This window comes from Leopardus geoffroyi, chromosome C1 (assembly GCF_018350155.1).
Source record: "Leopardus geoffroyi isolate Oge1 chromosome C1, O.geoffroyi_Oge1_pat1.0, whole genome shotgun sequence".
Classification (NCBI taxonomy): Eukaryota; Metazoa; Chordata; class Mammalia; order Carnivora; family Felidae; genus Leopardus; species Leopardus geoffroyi.
Window position 1 is genome coordinate 28,192,917 of NC_059328.1, and position 22,781 is coordinate 28,215,697.

Genomic DNA, 22,781 nt, shown 5'->3' on the forward strand with positions numbered 1-22,781 from the left:
AGGTGGCCGCTCCTACAGCACCATTGGACCTTTGTCCCCATGCACAGCCTGACCACATCCCTCCCGTAGACGCCGGGAGGCCTTCTCTTAGGCACTGCCTCCTGAGCCTCTCTAGAGGCCACTGTACCCAGAAACAAGGCCCCCGGGTGGCCCCAGGACAAGCCTCAGTGCCCACGCTCAGAAACAGCACCTTGGGGGGCCAGTGTCAGGCTTAGGGTGACTCTGTAAATCAGAGCATTTTGATGCATAAAATCTGGAAACGCAAGTCTATGAATCGTAATCGAGCATGACGAAATCTCATCAGCAGAAGTAAATATGAAATTCGAGATGACAGGGAGAGGCACAGATGTGTTCCCGAGTTCCCGCCCCACCCCCTCCCCTCAGCTCCGGCTCCTAGTGCTACCCCCAGATTTATTCTCTGCACACACCAAATTAACCTCAGGTGCCTCTGATGGCTCAGCTCAGCCACCACATCCCTCTCTCCACCCTTCTGTCCCTTTAGGAGCCGGGATGCTTTCTCCCGCCTGATGCCTCTGTGACAGGAGCCAGCTCAACTTTGCTGTTCATTTGGGCCTAGACCGTTGGCTGGGAAAGAGCTGGTAACAGTGGGCATTTATTTACAAAAAGGCCTGTGCTGAATGCCTTTCCTGCCCTCCCTGGAGGGTTGTCTCCACCAGCTTTCTGCTCTTCCTCCCAGAAGGCACATCCCAACCAGGACGGGCTCCTGCACAGCGATGACCCTCTAACCCTTACTGTCACCCCCCGAGGGCCTGCATGAGCACCCCAGAGAGCCAGAGGATGGCTTAAAACCATGTTGCCCAGAGTGTGTTCTGTTGAGCGTGTTTGGGGAAAAGTGGGTGTGGACAAATGAGCTTGGGCAGCGCTGGTTAAACCAAGGCAGGCAGGTTTCCTTCTCGCAGGCCTTCTCTGAGCCTTTACTGTCCTAATCTGAAATGTAAAGTTCCAGGACGGGGCTGGGGCAGACAGGCTTTCACAAACTTACTTGGCCATCGGCAACATTCTAGCCACAGCCCATCCTGGCCCCAGCATCTCCTCGGGCGAATATTCCCTTTAGATAATGTTCATAGAAGACCGTGAGGCCCATTCCCTGATTGTAGGGCCATCTGGGTCCCAAGCAGGAGCCCAGGTTGGGGGTAGGCAGGGGTGTCTCAGCCTTCTGACCTCTGAAAGAGCAGTGACTGTAAGTCTATGGAAGGTTGGGAAGGGGATGGGCCAGGGGGTGGCTTCCCTCAAGGGGGATCTGTCTGTAGAGAGGCTGACCACTTATCAGAGTGAGTCACCAGTGTGTGAGTGCATGTGCACGTGTGTATGTGTGCATGCACGGACATACATGTGTGTGAGCCAGTTATGATGGTAATTCAGCACCTCCAACGTGCAGGCCTGGCATGGCACCGGGCCTGGGGCAGAGAGTATAGACCTCGTCTTGGGAAACTCCTCTTCAGGTGGGTGAGCTGAAATCCCAAGGCTGACAAAGTCCTCGGACTAATGGAGGAAGCACTTCTGGCCTTGCCGGGGCCCCAGTCTTCCTTATAGGAATCTGCAATTCCACGGGGAAGAAAACAGCCCACAGAAGGAACACATTCGTGGAACACATGAAGATGCAACCCTGCACACAATCAGTGTGCACACAAGGCTTAACATGTATCTATGCACACATGCTACGGTGGGCAGAATTCTAAGATGGCCTCCAAACCTTGTATGATCTCTTCTTCTTAGGTATGGGTGGGACCTGCGAATATGGTGGGTACTACACCCTGTGACCAGGTTATGTTTTATGGCAAAAGTGAAGGGATTTTCCAGATGTAATTAAGGTCCCTAATCAGTTGACTGTGTTAATAGGAAAGGTGGGCCTGACCTAATCAGTTGAGGACATAAATGAAGGTCTAGAAGTCAGAGAGAGAGAGAGAGAGAGAGAGATTCTTCTGCAGACTTTGCAAAAGCATGCTGCCACGAGCTCGACAGCTACAAGGAAAGGCATTCTGCCAACAACCACATGAACTTGGAAGATGACCCTGCACCTCGGATGAATTCGCAGCCCAGGCCAACCCCTTGGATGCAGCCTTGTGAGACCATCTGCAGAGGATCGGCTGGGCTGTGCCTGAATTCCTGACCCATGGGAAGTATGAGATAATACTTGGGTGCTGTTTTCAGCTGCCAAATTTGTGGCAATTTGTGGTATTGCTATGCAGCTTTCAAAACTAATGCACAAACTCTCCGTTCAGTGAAGGTACATATACCCAGAGACATCCATCCATACAGAGACGCACCTATACGCAGACATATAAATATTCACGCCTCTCCATTTTCAGGTACACCGTGCTCACAGATGTAAAAACATATTTATATGCATAAACATATATACATACACAAGCACATACACATTCTTAGTTATACACACACACACACACACACACACACATTTGCATCCATAAACACAGAGGTAGGCTTGTACACAATCTATACAGCCACATTTACGTGAACATTCAGACGCAGTAGATGCATATGCACACACATAACAGTGAAGAACGTTATAAAATACTTTCTATGTGCCAGGCACTGGTCTAAGTTCCTCGTACATATAAACCCACCTCAATACTTCCACAGATATAGAGGAGCATATAGATGCTCATCTTCCTACCACGGAACTTCTGTAAAATACCACACCACTGTATACTACAGGGGCCCAAAGTGAAGACGTTTCTCAGCTGGAGCAATTTCTCAGGGCGGATTCTGGTGGAGCGTTTTCCCTCTCCCTAAGTGCCTGGCAGGTAAGTTAAGACCTTCCACTCCTTTCCCCTGCCCAGGGAGGGGCCCAGAAGTCACCCCCACTCTCTCCACTAGGTGGTGCTAGACCAGCATCTTTGGGTTTGATGGGCAGACTCCTGGCAGGCGCTGGGGAGCCGAGCTTAAGTCCTGGTTGAGGAAAGACAGACAGGAGAAAGAAAAAAACTCCTGGCCACAACATCCCAATCTCCATTTGTTCCCTTTCTGTCCAACATAGCCAATATGTTCCGGGACCAGTGGTGCCCTCCTTGGCTGGGGGCTTGGGTGACCGTGCTGGTAGGTCCTGGCCTTGCCTCACACCCTGCTGAGGACAACCAGACATCTAAGCCCCTGGTCGTTTCTCATCTCAAGACTTCCTTCCTTCCTTCCTCCCTCCCTCCCTCCCTCCCTCCCTACTTCTTTCCCTCCCTCTTTCTTTCTTTCTTTCTTTCTTTCTTTCTTTCTTTCTTCTTTTAATGTTTATTTATTTTTGAGAGAGAGAGAGAGAGAGAGAGAGACAGAGCATGAGTAGAGGAGGAGCAGAGAGAGAGGGAGACACAGAATCCGAAGCAGGCTCCAGGCGCTGGGTGTCAGCACAGAGCCCTACGCGGGGTTCGAACTCATGAGCCTTGAGATGTGACCTGAGCAGAAGTCAGACACACAACCGACTGAGTCACCCAGGCGCCCCAAGACTCTACTCATTTATTTAACAAACATTATGCACCATTTATTTTGATCTAGGCCCTGTCCCATGTTCTTACAAATATTAACACATGGAATCCTCATAACAACCCTATGATGTAGGTACTCTTACCATGTCATTTACCGATGAGGAAACTGAGGCACAGAGAGGTTATGTGACTTGCCCAAACTCACAGAGCTAGCAAATGGCGGGAAGAAAGGAGAGAGGGCAAGGAATCTTCACCCCATTTTAGAAATGGAGAAACTGGGTAGCCCAGCACAAAGGCTAAAGAGGCAGTGGAGGTATCTGACCTTGAACTCAGAACTCAAGTCCAGTGCTGGGCTTTTTTTTTCCTGAACCCTGAATTGCATGAAGATTAAAGCTGAGGCTGTAGCTGAGTGGGGGGACTGTGACAGTAGCAGAAGAGAGCTTTCTTTACATGCTCCAGTGACCCCTCACTAGGGATCTGGAGTCCAGGAAGCAACTTCCTGGCCAAGAAGTGCTCTTTTCAGGAATTTCATGTGGATTCTGCATAAAGGCATAAAAGGTAGGGCCAGCTCCCAGCTGAGGCCCAGCCGCGGGTGAGTCTATAGACTCAGACGCTGGAACGGGCCTTTTACAAGATACACAACCCATTCTACACTCAATTGCGTCCCATAAATCAGGTTAACCTTTTCAATGCAGCTCGGAGAAAATTAATTACTCATATCGGAGCACATGACCTTTTTCCCGGGCAGGATGAGCTGAGCTGCTCCTAAGCACTGGGCTCCCTGTTCTCTACACTGCGGCATCCCAGCCGTTAGGAACCTACCCAGCAGCCCAAGCATTCAACCAAGGACAGCCAGTTACTTACATGTTTCCCAGGGGTGACCATGCTGGGTGACTCAGCGCCCCTCCTAGTGACCAGGTCCTTCACAATGGGCTATTTGGGGCTGATGATAGGGAAGGAGAACCGCCCCTGTCCTTCTTGCAAGCCCTGGCTTGGCTGAGCAGGGGGAGGGAAGGAAAGAAGGAAGGAAGGAAGGAAGGAAGGAAGGAAGGAAGGAAGAAAGAAAGAAAGAAAAGCATTTGAGGGTTCTACATTCCCTTCTGGGGAGAGTTTTTCTAGTCTGAGAGGACCTCCACTGGGATCAGATAGTAAGTTTCCCACTCAGGGAACCCCCTGGCCTCACCCCACACTCTGACACCATCCAATCAGCTCATCAACATCTGACTAATTGACCATCCTACCGTCCAAGCAATCTCACCCAACAGTCCAAGCAAACAGACATTCACCACCCACCTAACGAGCCAGTAGGCAACCGGGCAGAAAGTTTGTATTGAATTCTTGCTTTGTGCAGCCCTGGGGGAATGCAGGTGAAAAAGAGGACACGGGTCCTGTCCTCCAGAGGCTTATGGTTTAGTTGGGGACACAGCACTTCAAGGAGGGGACAAGACAGCGCAGAATTATTGAAGATGTGAGGACAGGCACTGGATGAATTGTGGAACTTTCTGTTCTTGTAGGGGTTGGTTAGTGTATTTATTTTCAGTGCCTCTAATTGTCAGCTGCTGGCAACAAGGAGCAGGCCATTCAGTCACCTGGAGTTTCCTCTTGACCATTATCCCAACCACACATGTGTGTCCTGTGGTGAAGACAGGGTCCTCCTGGCTTTCGAGTTGGACAAACTTTCCATTTGAATCCTGGCTCTGCCTTTAATTAGCTGACAGTCCTTGAGCAAGCTGCTTTACCTTGGAGCCTTCATTTTCTTGTCCAAAAAATGGGTATAATAAGACCTACCTTATAGGGATGTTGTGAGAATTAGCGAAATGATGCCTGCATAATGCTTAGTACAGCTCCCCGCACATAGTAAGTGCTCATTAAAGGTCAGCTAGGATTATTACTGTCAGCTACCAGTGTGACTTCTGGCATACCAGTGAACCCAGTTCTTAACCTGAAGCTGGAGAGATCATGTGCTTTGAAGTACGTGCCCTTGGGATACACTGAAAGTGTGTGCCAACCAGCTTGCTTTTAGGGATTCTGAGGCCACGAGGCCTGTGTTATGTTTTAGAGGAAAAATGGTGGAGCGGCCTGGACTGATGTGTTTGTGCTCCTGACCGTGGGTAGGACCCAGAGCCTCACTGTCCTCGCTTCACTAAAGGAAGGACATTCAGTGACTGGATCTGAATGTAAGAAGCCTTTCTTCCCGTTCCCCCATGTTGTGGAGATCTAGATGCCACAGGATCACCTGCCTGGGGGAACACCGCGTTTATACGCACACTGCTGTCTGTGGCCCCAGCCTGGGGGATTCCTTAGATGGCGATGTGTAGGAGGATGGGGCCAGGGAGAGGGGACATGGCAGCAGGGGCTGGCCTGCTCGGGGTGCTGGGTGGTGAACGCAGACCCCAGAGAGGCAGACAGGGGACAGTGGTGCTGCTGGGGGCGGGGCGGGGGGTTGGGGCAGAGTCCCAGACTGCCACTAACCTGGGGTTTGGTGGGCTGCAGAGGGTGCAGACCTAATCAGAAACTAAAGGTGCTCTTGGGGAAGAGGTTTGTAACGTGGGCTACGCCCAGGTCCCGTCGTCAGCCCTAGGTGATCTCATGGGTCCCCATGGCTTCCATGTCACATCCATTTTGATGGTTTCTTCATGGGCGGACCTACTCTATTAGTCAGCCTGGGCCGCCATAACAAAACAACAGAAGTGGTTCAAACGACAGACATTTATTCTCTCACCGCTTTGGAGGCTGCAAGTCCAAGATCGGGATTCTGACCAATTTGGTTCTGGTGAGGGCTCTCTTCCTGGCTCGCAGGTTGTCACCTTCCAGCTGTGTCATCATATGGCCATTCCTTGGTACATCTGTGCAGAGAGAGAGCAAGCATATAGCTCTCTGATGTCCCTTCTTATAAGGACACTGATATTACCAGATGAGGGCCGACCCTTATGACCTTGTTAACCTTAATTACTTCCTTGGAGGCCTGTCTCCATATACAGCCACGCTGGGGGTTAGGGCTCCAATATATACCTTTGGGGGGAACACTTAGCACCCACTGTCATCTGCATTCTTAAGTTGCAGGTCTGTACATCCAGGTGCCAGCAGGACTCCTTAGCTGGCTGATTGGGTACCTCACTCGCCTGGCCTGGCACGAACTTCTTCCCTTAGACCTTTAATCGGGGGACGGCTGGGCATACCCAAGGGGTATTGGCAACCAGGTTTCTATGTGACTCCGCCCTTAGCCATTGCTGATTAGACCAGAGGTGGACAATTGACACTAGCTTGGCCTCTCAGATGTTCTCTTTCCAGGTCTTAGAAGGGATTGATGCTGGTCAGTCCGGGCTGGTCTTTGGAACTGAGGCACTTTAAGCTCAGGAGTGGTGGGGTAGCCATCTGCGGTTAGCCATGTGCATGGAGAAGCTGAAAGAGAAGAAGGAAGTGGAGATACAGAGAAGATGACAAAGAGAGAAGGTTCTGGGTTCCTATCAGCTTTGCAGTCCTTCTGCGGTTGGGCTCTGGGCCTGCCCTCGGGCTTCACGAGACACCCTTGTATCCTTATAACATCCTGCTTTTAAAAATCGTACGCTTGGGGCACCTGGGTGGCCCCGTAGGTTAAGCGTCTGACTCTCCGTGCTGACTCAGGTCGTGATCTCATGGTTCATGGGTTCAAGCCCTGCGTTGGGCTCCATGCCTTCACCCCTGCCGCCCTGCCCCTCCCTGGCAGATAGACACATCCCCACACGCAGCCACGGGCTCTCTTTCTCTAGCTCTCTGTCACATACACGCTGATATATATACAGCCATGCTCTCTCTTGCACAAACACACCCACAGACACACTGACATATGTATAAAAGCCCAGAGACACACACACAGAGACATACGCCAACATCTATAACTTTGTGGGTTCACACAAAGTCTAAGAACGCCTCCAGACACAAGGACACGCAATGACCCAGAAACACACGAGCACAGACATATAAACACACACACTTCTAAAGGCAGATAACAGATACATATACAGAGTCACAGACGCTCACAGATATATGCAGAGAGGTATGCAGGCACTCATCGCCATGCAGAGGCAGCCACGTGAGCGTGAGGACACAGGTGCAGACGCCCCGGGCACGTACGTGTGCAACACAGCCCCACAGCTCCGTGCAGACAGGCCCCTGGGCCTCAGGGGGGCTGGGCTGGGCAGAGAGTGTCTGTGTAGGCTGGACCCTCAGATGCTGCTGTCTAGTGGACCTTCTCACTCAGCAACTGGGGAAAGAATTATCCAGGGAGCAGGGGGAGGTGACTCTCTCCTGTGCACCAGTCTCGACGAGGCACGGGGGCTGCGGTGCGCGGGCTCCTGGGAACAGAGAGGGAGACTGCTCCATGAGAGGGATGGCTGTGACATGTGCTAGGGCAAGACCAGGCCTGCGGAGGGGGCAGGGCAGGGGCAGGTGGGGGGCAGCAGAACCTTGTCCCCCAGGGGAGGGACTGGGAAGCTGGGCTCCCACTGTCCGCTGCTGTAGGTCATGCTTCGCTTTCACTGGCTTGGACGGGGGCACAGCGATTCCAGGGACCTTCTTGCGGCTGTGGCCTTCCCAAGCTCCAGCCCATAACTGGGAGCCCTTGGCCTGGTCCTGGTGTCATGGCTATGACTGCATATGTGTGCGTGCATGCGTACAGCATGTAGGTGCAGGCACAGACCACACGTACGCACACATGGGCGTGCGTGTAGATGCGCGTGCGTGGACCCAGTCTGTCCACGCTGGTGCGCGTGTGGAGCTTGTCATGAGAGTGCCGAAATCCGAGCTGTCCCCACCGTCACCGCCTTTCCACGTGCCTCAGCCTGGGGCCGCTCCAGATGTTGTTCCAACATTCCTCATTCACTGCAGAAAATCAAACAAACAAATGAAAAATTCACGCCATTGTTATCCAGGGATGCCCCCAAGCTGCCGCTGCCGCTTCTAGCCCGCTCAGCTGGGGCAGATGGTGAAGCCTCTGGGGCTCACCTTGTGTCTTGGCACCCGGGTAGACAGGACCCCAGGGGGTTGGCAGGAGGCAGGCTGCTGTGGGTTGGGTCCCGATGTGACCACAGGGAGCTCTCGGGGCTCCAGAGGAGTGTCCGGCTCTCCCACCCAGCCCCCCATCCCAAGAGTCCCCCAGGGTGTGTGACCCAGGGCAGGAGGGCAGGGGAAAGCCGAGGCCCTGCGTATGCGTCGGGCACCTGGCACACAGTGGGTGTTCACTAAATGCTGTCAGTTGAGCTTTATATACAAGGAGGAGGAAGGCCGGGGGGCTTCTCAGCCTTTGACAGAGCAGGAAACTGAGCCTCAGAGGACTTAGTTGCCTTTCTGAGGTGCCTTTCTGATCCCGGTTCTTCCCAGCAACCCCCGTGGCAACATCAGACTCCTGTCCGTAATTAAGTTCCTGTTTTCCAGGGTGAGAAGCGTTCTGATCCCGAGAAATGACAATGGCTTCTCATTACCCAGCCAGTTTCATTGTTTGTGGGATTTTCTCATTTGAATTCTTCCCCCAGAATCAGAGTAATTTTATATGGAGATGCAGAAAAGAGCACGAGAGCAATAATCACCAGTGGTCTTGGTCATGCCTCTCCCACCTGCTCCCGCCTCGAACCACAGTCTGGGAACTGGGGTGACCTGGGCTGGTGGGCCAAAGCCTCAGAGAGGGGGCAGAAAGTGCTGGAAGCGGGTAGAAGTGTTCGGGAGGGTCTTGGGAAGAGACTCTGACCCGAGAGTTGAGGAGGGTTGTCCCAGCCCTGAGGCTTCGGACAGGCATCGCCTGAAACCTGGCTCTGTGTCCACAAGCGTGTGTCGGCAGGGAGGCGAGCGACTGGGTGAGGTGTCCCTGCTGTGTGTCCGTGACCGGGCCTGTGGATGTGAGGCTCCGTGCGCGGCTACGCGGACACTCGTGTCCGCGTGTGAGTGACTATGGCTGCGGGTGCATCACCACCTGTGTGACGAAGCACGGGTTGTCACGTACCTGTGACTTTGCAGGTCTGTGTGCGTGCATATCTGTGAGTGTGTGGGCCGGGGGACCACGCTGTTCTCCACGCCTGTGTCTGCGTGGCCCCGCGTGTCTATGTGTAGCTGTGGGTGCGAGCCCAAGTGTGTGTGCGTGTGCCTGTCCCCGGGCACCCGTGTGGGACCGCTGGTGTGAGTTTGCTGAGAAGCCACACTCTTATTGAGGCAGGGCGGGGCTGGTGGAATTCACCTGTGGTTGATGCTCATTTCTGACGTCAGGCACTTTGTTTTTCCATAAGAGGCATTTGAAACATGATTTTTGGGCATTGGTGTTGTGGATACAGTGAGGAAGGAGACAGGCAAAGACCCTGTACTCGGAGCTGATAATTACGTAGAGAAGGCAGAGAGGAGACACATAATTAGCCTAACAGTCACATCATCGTAAGTTTTGGTGGTTGCTGTGAAGGCAAAGAGCTCAGGGCTGTGTAAGACCGACATCAGGCTCCTCATGTAGCCTGGGGGTCAAGGCTGAGGGGTGGGGGGCTTCTCTGAGGAAGTGACATTTAGGCTGAGGCCTAAAGAGCGAGTAGGGACTAGCCAGGCTAAGGGGTGGTGGGATGGGCGTGGGGAGGAAGGGTGTTACAGGCAGAGGGAACAGTATGTGCAAAGACTCTGATGTATGACTGAGCGAGTTCCTTGGAGAAACTGTAAGAAGGCCAGGGACAGGGGTGTGGGAAAAGCAGCAGGCACCAGAGCTTGGAGGCCTTCCAGACCTTGGTGAAGGCTTTAGACTTTATCCTATAAGCAACAGAAGGCAGGGAAGTTCTGATGTGATCATGGCTGCCATACTGACCTGATTGTCAGGCTCTAAAGAGAGGATGCAGAGAAGCTGGAAGGGAGGCCGACGCAGTGGTCCAGGCAGAGGATGGCTTGGCCCGGGAAGTGAGAGGGGTGGACGTGGAGGGAAGTGGAGAGATTCGTGTAAGTGAGGGCAGGCGAGGCGGCGGGGAGGCTGGCAGCCGAGATGATGTTGTGGGCTGGGTGGGTGGATGGAAGGCGCATGCGTGGAGGGCGGGGGACTGAACGTCCCAATGGGACATGTTGGGGTTGAGATGCTTGTGGGACACGGGGGTGGAGAGGTCCAGGAGGCAGTTGTGGATAAAAGCCTGGAGTTCAGGAAGGTTGACGCTGGGGATAGGGATTATGGCGAGTGGAAGCCGGGACCTGGAGGAAGACCAACTGGGGCGAGCAGATTGGGGGACACGGGGTGATTTTCTTTGCCTTGGTGGCAGAGTCTACAGTTTAGGGGACAGGTGAATGTAGCACTTCAGATTCCAGACTCTGTTTCTGGGTGTGTACCCAAGAGTCAAAGGCAGGGACTCGAACAGATTATTTGAATACCCATGTTTACCACAGCATTATTCACTGTAGCCAAAAGGTGGAAACAACCCACATGTCCATCAATGGACGGACGGGTAAACCGAGTGAGTCTATCCAGACAAAGGCGTATTATTCTGCCTCCAAAAGGAAGGAAATTCTGACACATGATACAACACAGATGAACTCTGAGAACACTATCCGAGGTGAAGTCAGCCAGACACAAAAGGGCATATACTGTGTGATTCCACTTAAGAAGTCAGATTCAGAGGGACGGAAAATAGAACAGAGCTGAGCAGGGGCTGGTGGGGAGAGGGGGGTGGTTGCTGGTGCGTAATGGGTGTGGAGTTGTGGTTTGGCAAGACAGAAAGAGCTCTGTGGATGGAGGGTGGGGGCTGCATAAAAGGGTGAGTGTACTTAACGCTATTGGGTTATACACTTAAAAATGGGTTGTAACTGATATGTCATGTATATTTTGCCACAATTAAAAAAAAAAAAGATTTATTTTTGAGGGAGAGAGTGCAAGTGGGGGAGGGGCAAAAGGAGAGGGCAACAGAGGATCCAAAGCAGCCTCCGAGGTGACGGCAGTGAACCTGATGCGGGGCTTGAACTCACAAACCGTGAGATCATGGCCTGAGCCGAAGTCAGACGCTCAACGGACTGAGCCACCCAGGTGCTGCTGTTTTATCACAATTTTAAAAAGGTCCTAGACTCTAGAGCCAGCCAGACTGCTGAGTTTGAATCCCCGCTCTCTGATTTAAAAGCTGTGTGACTCTGGGCAAGTTGCTGAACCTCTCTGGGACTCAGTTATCTCATTTATAAAATGGATATCATAATAATGCCTCTCTAGAGGGTTGTTGAGGGGATCAAATGAGTTTATATATGTGATGTGATAAGAACACGGTCCATACTTTGTGTGGTTATCACTATCTTTATCAGCAGCAGACCGGACCCTAGGTCCTGGGGGCTCTTGGTCAAGAGCCTGTGAAGCTGGGCCGGTGCCTTGGGGCAGGCGGGAGGGACCAGACTTGCTTCTGCTGACTGAACGGAGCTCCCTGGGGCCTGTGTGGTGGGACAGAGGGAACCCTGGGGGGAATCCAAATCCAAGAAGCTAGAGGAGGAAGGCGGCCTCATGGGAAGACAGGATGGATGAGGCCCACCCACGAGGTGGAGGACAGTCTGCTTTACTCAAGTCCACAGATTTAGATGTTACTCTCATCCAAAAACATCTTCGCAGAAACATCCAGAATAATGCTTGGATAGCCGTCTGGGCACCCCGTGGCCCAGCCAAGTTGGCACACAAAATTAGCCATCGCGGGAACCGATTGCCTCTTGACTGGGGACATACAAGGACACTCAGGAGGCCCCCCTGCATCCTCTTGGCCACTCCTTGATCCATTTCCCACCAAGAACCACAGAGCTCTCTCCGAGCGTGGATCTGATCGTGCCACTCCCCTCTGCTCTAGGGATAAATATCGCATTGTAATTATTACTTACAAGGTCCGGCTTGCCTCTGCCTGTTTACCAGTTCTCCTGCTCGTCTGCCTGTGCCTCAGACTTGCTCTCTGCTCTCAGCCGTATTGGCCTTCTGTGTGCCCGCTGTGCCTTCTCTCATCTTTGAAGATGCTGGCTCTGACTTTTTGGGAGCATCCCCCCACCCCTTACCCAGAGCTCTTGACTCCCATGTCCCCCAAGCTACCCTCACTTGTCTCTTCTGCCTCTGGGTCAGGCCTCGGGCTGAGGACACTCAGGTAGGTTAGATGTGGGCCAGGACAAGGCAAAGGGACAGAGTGAGACAGGATGGACAAGACACTGTGAGAGCAAAAAACTATGGGGGTGGGAGGGGAGGGAACATGTCTGATCCCCCAAAACTCTTCCCCCAAAGGGAATCTGATTTGGTCAGATTTAGGATGCTGGGTCCTGTTTACCAGCAGACAGGGAGGCCATGCTGTCACTCAGCTTGTCCTTACGGTGGGACCAGAAGCTGAGCCAAGAGTGTCGGTGTTAAGGGGTGGCGTTGCGGGCCTTGAACTCCTCACAACCTCCATTAGCATTTCTCCTCCAAAACGGCATGAAATAAAATTTGAAACGAGAACAGTATTCTTTTTTAACAAAATTTTTATTTATTTTTGAGAGAGACAGAGGCAGGCTGCAAGCAGAGGGAGGGGCAGAGAGAGAAGGAGATGCGGAATCCGAAGCAGCCTCCAGGCTCCGAGCTGTCAGCACAGAGCCCAACGCGGGGTTCGAACCCACAGACCGTGAGATCATGACCTGAGCTGAAGTCAATTGCTTAACCGACTGAGCCACCCAGGCGCCCCTGAGAACAGTGTACTTGTAATTCAAAGGCACCTTTAAGACAAGTCCCCCAGCCGCCTCTTCTGATTGGGTTGCCAACCCTAAGCCCATAGAGAAATTTCTGGAACCAAGGCTGCAATCAGGCCTTAGGCCTCGTTCTCTTTTCAAATGATTCTAGAGTTTCCACTGCTCTGGGGTTGGCCACTGTTTTCGTTATCTATCACTGTGTAACAAGTGGCCCTGAAACTTAGCGGCCTCAAATGATCTTACGGTCTCTGTGGGCCATGGATTTGGGAGCGGCTTAGCTGGTGTGGCTCTGGGCCAAGGTCTCTCATGGCTGTAATCAGGATGTCTGCTGGGGCTGCAGTGATCCGGAAGCTTGACTGGGGCTCCAGGAGCTGTTTCCCTGGTGCTGTGCTCACATGACTGTGGGTGGGAGGCCACAATTTCTCACCTGCTGTTGGTAGGAGGTCTTAGTTTCTGGCCACGTAAGCGTCTCTGTGTGCTGCTGTGTGTTCTCACGACATGGCAGTTAACTCCTCCCAGAATGAGTACTTTAAGACAGAATGAGCAAGGAGAAGGCCACTGTCCCTTTATGACAGTCTCTGGGCCGTGTCACTTTTGCTTTATTCTGTGCATTAGAAGCAAATGGCTAAGCCCAGCCATACTCAAGGGGTGGGGATTTAGACTCCATCCGATTCCACAGCCACTAATGGGTGATAAGGTTTGGATTTAGGGTTGTGGGTAGGAATTATGCCCCAGGCACACCAGACGCTGACCCAGCTAATAATAAGGGGCTTTTTGTTGTTGTTATTCCTTGCGTGTGTAACTCAAAGAGGAGGGATAATTAGCAGAACAAAATACAGACATTCCTGGATTCTCCAGTCAAATACCACTAACTACACTAAATCAGAACTTCATTGGGGCATCTGGGTGAATCGGTTAAATGTCCGACCTCGGCTCAGGTCATGATCTCACGGTTTGTGAGTTCGAGCCCCACGTCGGGCTCTGTGCTGACAGCTCAGAGCCTGGAGCCTGCTTCGGATTCTGTGTCTCCCTCTCTCTCTCTGCCCCTCTCCTGCTTGCGCTCTGTCTCTCAAAAAGAAATAAACGTTAAAAAAAAAAAAAAAAAGAACTTCATTTAGAATTCTAATAATGACTAACCTTGCCTGGGTGAGGTGGATGGAGAGAATGAGGGGGGCAGGCTTCACATAAGAGAGAACACGTTTACATTGGGTTTTGAAGGATGAATAGGAGTTCACGAGGAAGATGATTTGTGAGAAAAGTGGAACAGAGCAGAAAAAAAGCAGGTCAGGGAGTCCGAATGAAAGAGGTTCGAATCCTGGCTCAGTTGCTGGTTGTGTGAGCTTCAGCAAGTCAGGTCCGCTCTTTCCGTTTTTTGTTTTGTACCTATAAATGAGGGAGAACAAAGCAAATAGTGCTCCAGGGTTATTGTAAGGGCTGGCGATAGTGCATGTGAGGTGCGTGGCAGACCACAGGTGTGCAATAAATGGTAAGCAAAAATTCGCTTCGAAAGGTCTGAGACCTGAAAGGGCCTGCGGTGTTCAGAGCATGCAGGGGAAATTCTGCAGGCTCAGTGACGTTCATAGGATTTTAGTTGTTTTCTCTCTCTTGCTCCAGCCCAGCCCAGTTCACTGCACTCATTGACTCCACCAGCCAATAATGATTAATTATAAATGGGAGAATCTGGGTCCCAGCCAGGCTCAGTCCTGAGGCTGTACTGGGAGAGCAGGCGAGGGGGCAGGGCCCGTGGAGTCCCCCCTGCCACCGTTTCCAGGTCAGTTCCTTGGGCAGTGGGCTTTAAGCAGATGGAGAGATAGATGAATGTTGTCTGAGGGGTCTTCCTACCGGTCCCCAGTCGCCTGCTCTGCTGCCTCTGGGGACATTAGCATTCTGCAGGCAGCTGTTTAGGTGTAAGATCAATGCATTACATGTGTCGCCGGAAGGACCAGTAAACAAAGGGCGAGGTAGGTAAGTTGGAGGAGAAATTGGCAGGGTCTGCTGGGCGGGTCTGTGCTGACTCAGCATCAGCTTCCCTCCCTGGCTCAATGCAACTCCGTGGTGTGGCCAGGGGGTTGTGGGGAGCGGCCACGACTTGGGCTTTTCATGCTAGCTGGTTCTAGGTCTTATGGGGGGGGGCACAAAGCAGAAAGAGCCGGAAGTTCTGTTGCTCCGGCTTCATGCTACTCATGCAACTTTTTTGGGTCCTGTCTCATCACTATCTGAAGCCTCCATCGGACTTCCCTGTACTGGGTCTCTGACTGCGGGACAAAGCAGGAAGCTCATCAGAAAGAGGGCTGGAGACCTGAGCTGGGATCGCAGCTCTCCTTGGGTGACCTCAGGTGCATCACTTCACCTCTCTGTGCCTCAGTTTCCTCATCTGTGAAATGGGGGTCCCAGGCTGCCAGGGCTGGGCCAGCTCGGATGGCCTAACGGCTGTGGATGAGTCGTGGCCACTGTGTGGGGACAGGACATCAAAGGGAGGGTGGGAGTCTCCGTCCTCCCTAGAATCCTTGGGAAGGTTTAAATCCTCTCTGGTGTGATGGGCCCTTTCCTGTCAGGGCAGGATCTGGAGTCTTTGGCGTCTTCCCGTCAAGCCCTTGTTGCTTCAAGCCCTGTGACTGCACAAGTTGTCAAAGTGTGGTCCTCGGGCCGGCAGCACGAGCGGCATCACCAGGGAGGGTGTTAGAAATGGAAGTTCTCGGGCTTCATTCCAGACTTGGTGAATCAAACTCAGGGGGTGGCCCAACCCTCTGGGTGATCCCGATGTCGGGGACATTGGAGGATCAGTCTTCCAAGGCACTATCCCCTCCACAGGGTGCCCCCTCCCACTCACTCCCACCCCCCTCCATCCCAGCTGGAGGCCCCGTGGAGGGAGGGAGGCTGGCAAGACTGACACAGAGTCTCTGCTACAGAGCAACTCTGGAGGGGGCATCTCTCCCCTCTGCCTGTAGCTCAAGACATCCCGGAACCTCACCAGTGGGGCTGATGCCAGGGTATTTGAATAGCTCATTAGCTCTGCTCTGGGCTTCGATCCCTCTTAATTAGTTTTGCAAAAGATATTCATTAAAAAAACCTCATTACAAGTCAAGCACAGGTCCTCGCTAAGTTTGCGGGCGTGGGTATACGGGGGTGCGTCTTTGTCCTTCGAGTGCCTGTGAGCCAGCGGGCTGGTGCACTCAGGTGTCAGTGAACGTGGAGGTGTGGGAGTATCCGGGCGTGGAGAAGCACCTTTGCCGGGGTGTTGCATCGGTGTGTCGGTGCTCACACATCCATTTCTCCTCCAGGGGTCCCCCGCGAAGCAGATTATTCCTCCCCTCTTTATAAGTCATTATTCCTACTGGGCCCACGTTGCAGGGAAACATACCCTTCCAAGCCACATCTATCCCGGTTGTTTTGCTTTCTCCGTGCCCCCGGTTCTGGGTTCCAGGGACGACGATGGCCGATGAAAGACCTGTTCCGGCCAGCTGAGCAGCCAGGGGGAGACAACAGTCCAATGTGAGAATTTGAAGAGGCTGCTGGATGCCCTCTCCCACCCGTGTGCTGTGTCCTGATACCTGAAGCCACAGCCTAGGTGGCTGCTCCTTGGGATTTTAGCCCCTCAGGTTTCCCACCCCAGAAGGCTCAGCCAGCGACAGGGCTGCCTGTGGGGTTGGGAGAGAAGGCCAGCTTTGGGGTGAGGGACTGGGGCGTGTCCTGAGATGCTTAGGCCGAGTCTGGGGGGCACTCTCCCGCCCCCCTCCCACCCTGTCCCTATTTCCCTACTGCATTCCTTGCTGTGAGCATCCCCATTTGGAGCCAAGTAAATTTATGGCATAATCCTGCATGGAAATGCACGGAAATGCTGCCAATTACCATCAAGCCGAGAGAGGCTGCATCCCTGACGCCCGCCTCGGTCTGCTGTCTGTCGGCTCTCAGCCTTCCAGAAACCACAGGGAGCTAGAAGCCAGCCAGGACGGCCCAGATTGGCGGAGTGGGGCCATTTGTATAAAACTCTTTATTTCCACTCACCTGGCCTTGAAGGTTTGTGGCAGGAGCGGCTCCTTCGCATCAAACCTGAGCAAACCGGGGAGATGTCATTGCCCGAGTCTCAGCAAAGCCGACAGCTGATGGGATTTCTCTAACTGAGATCAGTTCATCAAACTTGGGTAGAGCTGAGCCGCTGGAAGACGGGGAGATCTGATATAATCGCGTCTGCTTAAAATGCAAAGGCTCATCGAGATTTTTGGAAGCACTGTAAGGAGAGTCTCAGTGAAGCCAGGAGGAGCGTTTAGCAGGCTCTGAGATGGAGCTGGGAGAGGAAAGCGAGCAAGGACCTGCTCTGGGCGGGGGTGGGGGTGGGGGTGGGGAGGGCGGCGGGGGAGGGTGGAGCCCCCTGTCTCTGCTCGGCCTCTTGCTGCACCGAGACAAACAAAGGAGTAATGACGCCTACTGTGTGCAGCACACCCAAGACCAGCCTCCCGGGACTGGGGTGGAGGCGTCGTGAGCCACAGCCCTGCTCTTGAAAACCTCATAGTTTAATGGAGGAGGCAGACAGAGAGGAGGCAACCTGGGACCTGTTCCTGAGTAGGGTCTTTTGCCAGAGGCTCAAGGTGCTGATAAGAGAACAAGGCGGGACCTGTAAAGCACTCAGGTCCTGGAGTCAGTTGGGGCCGGGTTCGAACTCCTGTCTCACGACCTGTTCACCCGCGGTGTGTCCTTGGGTGTTGCATCCTCTAACCCCTCTGAGCCTCACTCTCTTCATCTGCGGAATGGCTGTAACAATTCCTACTTCTCAGGGAATCGTGAGGATTGCCGAGATCCCTGTATATAAAATGCTTAGCGTCGGGCTTGGTGTTGTAGTAAGTGCCCCACAGTGGAGCTGGCATCCGACTGGAAGGCTTCTGGGAGGAGGTGGGGACACCAGTGAGGACTTGAAGGATGGGAAGGACTTCAGCTGGTGGAAGGGGCAAGGGAGTGGCCCATATTTGTGAGGAGAGAGATAGCTGGCTCTCTGCTCGCTGCTGTCTCCCCTGTCCCCCCAGCTCTCCTAGAGACAGGGGGGAGGTCTGGGCCAGGAGTGGTGGGGGCTTGTCTCAGTACAGCAGCTTCCCTATCCCCCCGCCCTCACTGCGTCAGGGCCCCCGTCTAGCCCTCCCCTCGCTCATCTTGCTCCCCCTCCCCAGTGAGTATTTAGCAGTCCTCCTGAGATGCGCTTAGCGGGGACCAATTTCCTGCCATCAGTCAGGAGTGGTGGCGTTTGTAGGACAGTGTGGAGGCCTGGGAGCGGGGAGGTGGGGGGAGGAGGGAACACGTGGTGGCTTCCTTCTGGGACCGAGTGCTTGGGGCCGCCCTCCCCCTGCTGCCATCTGTCCTTCAGGTCTGTCTGCCCCCCGCCTCTGGCTGGGGTTCCACTATAGTAAGTATGGAGGAGAAAGAGGAGTCTGGTTTGGGGGGCGGGGGGGAGGGGAGGGAGGCTCCAGGACTGGGCTGGCTTTGGGCCTGCAGCTGGCCACTGCGGACAGCCTCCTCCAGGAAGCTTACCTGGATGCAGTCAGGCCTTCTCTCTGGGTCAGCAGGAGTCACACCTGGGTCTGCACTGCCCCCTCAATTCCCTGTTTCCTTAGCTAGACACAGAGCTACGATTTACTGAACACTATTATATGCCAGGCCCTGGGCCAAGTGCTTGATGTATATTAGCTCATTTAATTCTTTATCAACCTGGGGAGACAGTCATGATCAAAATTACCCCAATTTTTTAAGGAAATGGGTTCTGAGAGGCTGGATCATTGCATAAGGTCTTTTTTCAAATGTCCCCTCCTCAGAGAATCCTTCCCTGACCATCTATTTTATTCGGTTCCTCCCCCACCTCCACCTCTGGTCTTTTCTATTTCATCATTTGATTTTCTCCTTGTTCGTGGCTTGCGGCCCCCACCGCTGGCGAACACGAGCAGAACTTGTCTGCCTCGGTCCCCTGTGTGTCTCCAAGTGGAGAGGAGCACCTACAACCGTGCATTGAACGACGACTGTTTGTTGACGCATGAAAGAATGGATGAATGAATGAATGAATGAATGCCCCATGGCTAATAACAGCAGAGCCAGGATTCCAACCAAGAACCAGGTGCAAAACACACTCCCTGCTGGCAGCCGCCACACCAATGCCTCCTGTCACTGTCCAAGCAGCTTGTGGAGGGAGGGGTCATCACCCGGAGTAGACGTCTTGGGTCTGGAGTCCCAGCAGACCACGCTCAGCGTGATTGCTGCTCCGGCATGAACGGCATTAAGTCAAAGATGCTAACATTCGGCCCCCAGCCCCTGTTGTAGTTAGAGGGTGGAGAAATCAGTTTTGAGTTGCTGGGGCAGAGACAGGTGGCTGGGTGGCTGGGGGAGGAGGGGCGACTTTCTTTGCATTTATGGACTGGGCTTCTCACCTCTTCCGGGCCAGAGGAGGCAGACATGGCTGGATCTGCTCTCTAAACGGAGCCCAGCTGGGGTGGCGGGGGGCCCCTGCAGGGCTGGGCGCTGCTCCCTGTGCTCAGACCTGTATTAGGATTTGGGGCAGTCTATTTGTCTGGGAATGACAGGGACGGGGAGAAGGGCTTGCGGAGATGAGTGGCAGGAGAGATAAGCCTGATGTGTGACTTCCTGATGCTTGGTTGGTTTGAAAATAAGTCCTGGGCCCAGATACAGGATTGACAGGGGGATCAGAGAGGGCCGTTTGCTTTCTGCCTTCTGACTTTGAAAAGGGCCCAAGAGTCAGGAGACTGGGTCCTAATGCTGGAGGGGGGAGGGGCTGTGCCACAGGTCACCTTGGCCAGGCTACAGGGGAAGGTCGGGTGCCCAAGGCCGGTGCGTTCTGGAATCAGCCCCAGGGACTCGAAGTTTCTGGGATTTTGCCTTTGCTCGCGTTGTGGGAAGAAGGCTGAGTGCTTGGAGCTCACAGACAGAAGGGCTGTGAAGGCACTAGCCATCTTCTCCGTGCATTTCCAGACCTACTCTCGGCCCTCTTCCCCTGCCTTGTGCTGCAGAGGGCTTCTCAGTGTAGACATTTCAACAGGCTCCTTTGTCCTTGGGCTGGGTGGCTGGGTCAGTGGACAGTGTTTGGGGGTAGGCTAAACCCTCTGTGAGGCCACAGCTCCGGCCACGCGGCCCTGTCCCTACAAGTGTGGCTGCGGTTCCTACACCACCCCTTACTGATTTCCCTACATCCTGCCCCACCTCTGTATACAGCCTCTTCACTGATTTTTATTTATTTTTTAAAATGTTTATTTATTTTGAGAGAGAGAGAGAGAGAGAGAACGCAAGTGCTAGCTGGGGAGGGGCAGAGAGAGAGAGGGAGAGAGAGAATCCCTCTGACAGCACAGAGCCTGACACGGGGCCCGAACTCACGAACCATGAGATCACGACCTGGGCTGGAATGAAGAGTCGGACGCTTAACCGACGGAGCCACCCAGGGACCCCTAACTTTTGTTTAATTTAACTGTGACATATCTTTCCTGCTGGGATCCTGACTGATATATCCTGACCACAAAAAGGATCTTATCTCTCGTTTCAATAGCGTTCGGAAGAAACAGACCCCGGGACACCACCTCTTCTAGCCTCTGACTGCCTTCCAACCTCCTCTGCGGTCATCTCCTCTGGGACCATCTTCCTGGCCATGCTGTGCTTCCAGAACTGGTCAACACCTTTTTCTGTGGTTAGCTCCCTATTGCCGACCAACTGTGAGCTCCCAGATTCATTAGAATTATTCACAGCCTGTTCGTCCTGCATCTGTGGGCTCTCCTACACCCACCTCTCACGGGGCTTCTATTTCGACCAAGATGATGTGGCTCTGAAGGGTGTGGACTCCTTCTGTAAACTGGCGGGGGAGAAGTGTGAGGGTGCCAGGCATCTCCTGACAATGCAAAACCAGCACCGGCAGCCGTGCCCTCTTCCAGGATGTGGGGAAGCCATCCAAGATGAGTAGGGTACAACTCGGGACACCATGGAAGCCACTTCGGCCCTGGAGGAGATCCTGAACCCAGTCTCTTTGTTTGGGATCGCATGCCCTGGTTCTGCTCACACAGACCCCCATCTCTATGACTCCCTAGAGAGCTGTTCCTGGATGAGGAGGCAAAACTCCCCAAGAAGGTGGGTGACCACCTGGCTAACCTTAGGCTGGGCTGGGTGAGTGTCTCAATGAAAGCTTAGTCCCAAGCATGACTAGGAGGCTGGCAGCCTTTGAGGGGGGCCCTCTGTATGTTTTGGGTGTTTGGGCTTCTGCCCGAGCCTCTCCTCCAGCACTAGGCAGCTTTCATACCCATCCTGGACCCTCTCCCAAGCTGTGGACCAAAGGGAAATCATAAAGCTTTTTGCAAAACAGCCACAACAAAAAGGGGCTCCCATGGATATTCCCCAAGGTGGCTGTCAGTGTGGGAATAATGGAAAGGTGCTTGTTGTCTGGGTTTCCCAAGGCTCTTTCCTGCCTGTGCAATTTGGGCCAACCTAGGGGCAGAGAGAAAGCTACGCTCCTCGGGGTCAAAGGACGTGAGTGGCAGATTCTGCTCTGCCTTCCCCTCCTCTCTTCTCTCTTCTCAGGGCCTCAGGTTTCTCATCTGTAAAGTGGGTGTGGTGATAACTGTGTGGCCAGCAGGTGCCAGTTACTATATTAAGGGCTGTATATACAGGATATCGTTAGTTTTCCTCCGAAGCCCTATGAGGTAGCTTCTCTTAGCATCCCTGTTTGGTAGATGGGGAAACGGAGCCTCAGAGAGGTGAAGTGCCTTGCTCAAGGTCAAAGTCTGAACATGGGAGCCTGCAGTTCAAACCCAGGTCTCTGTGTGCTCTTAATCCCAGTGTCCTCTCTGCCCCCCGCGCCCCCCCCCCCCACCCCCGCCACCTTCTTGGGGAGTTTGAGACCCAGTCCTGCAGCAAGACCTTGGAATTGGCAAAGGGCAGTTTTCATGATGCCTGCTACTCAGCATGGGGACAGGCCTGGGTGGTGGGGCTGACTCTCCTTCCCTTCCCTGTCACTCCCAAGAGAGTTGGGCACAACTCGCTTCTGGAGAATGTCACAGCACCACCCCCCACCCCATTTCTCACCTGGGCAGAGATACTGTTTTTCCTTGCTTTGCACGGCGAGAGATTGATTACACTGACGGCCCCAAGTAATCACCTACTTGCATCCACACTGGTGTCCTGCAACTTTTTAGCACCTTCCTACGGTGGCTGTGGACTTGGCCGTGCCATTGACTTTGATCGATGAGACAGTAGCCAACTTGGTGCGAGTGGTAGTTGGAAAAAGTGTTCTCTTGGACCCCTGCCACTGCCAGAAGAGCGATCCAGAGCTAGTCTGCTGGGAGATGAGAAACCATGTGGGGCAGAGCTGGGCCATCTCAGGCAAGGTCTTCCTCGACTAGCCAGTGTCCAATGGGTCAAAGATACGCGAACCAGGTGGGATCAGCCAAGCCCAGACTCATAAGAAATAATAAATGATTTTTTTTTTTTTTAAGCCACTGGGACCCTGGAGGTTTCTTCCTTTGAGGCGTTTCTTTCTCTACCAGGTTAGGCAACTTCTGGGCTTTCAGGCCTGGGGAGGTGAGGACGGGGGTAGGTGGGTTTCTGTGTATACCCGATGCATGGATAACATTCTTCCGGCTCCTCAGAGCCCTCGTCCCTGGGCTACTCCGCATCTTTTCTCTGAGGGTTTCCCCTGGCTCC

General features: G+C 53.4%; 1 long non-coding RNA gene across 1 annotated transcript; it reads right to left on the minus strand.

Annotated features, from left to right (window-relative positions):
* Positions 1 to 14,159: 14,159 nt before the first annotated feature.
* LOC123597621 lies at positions 14,160 to 17,406 on the minus strand. Its single transcript, XR_006712177.1, has 3 exons — positions 17,115 to 17,406; positions 16,471 to 16,570; positions 14,160 to 14,492 (listed from the first exon to the last, which is right to left on the minus strand). It is a non-coding gene; the product is annotated as an uncharacterized LOC123597621 (long non-coding RNA).
* Positions 17,407 to 22,781: the final 5,375 nt, after the last annotated feature.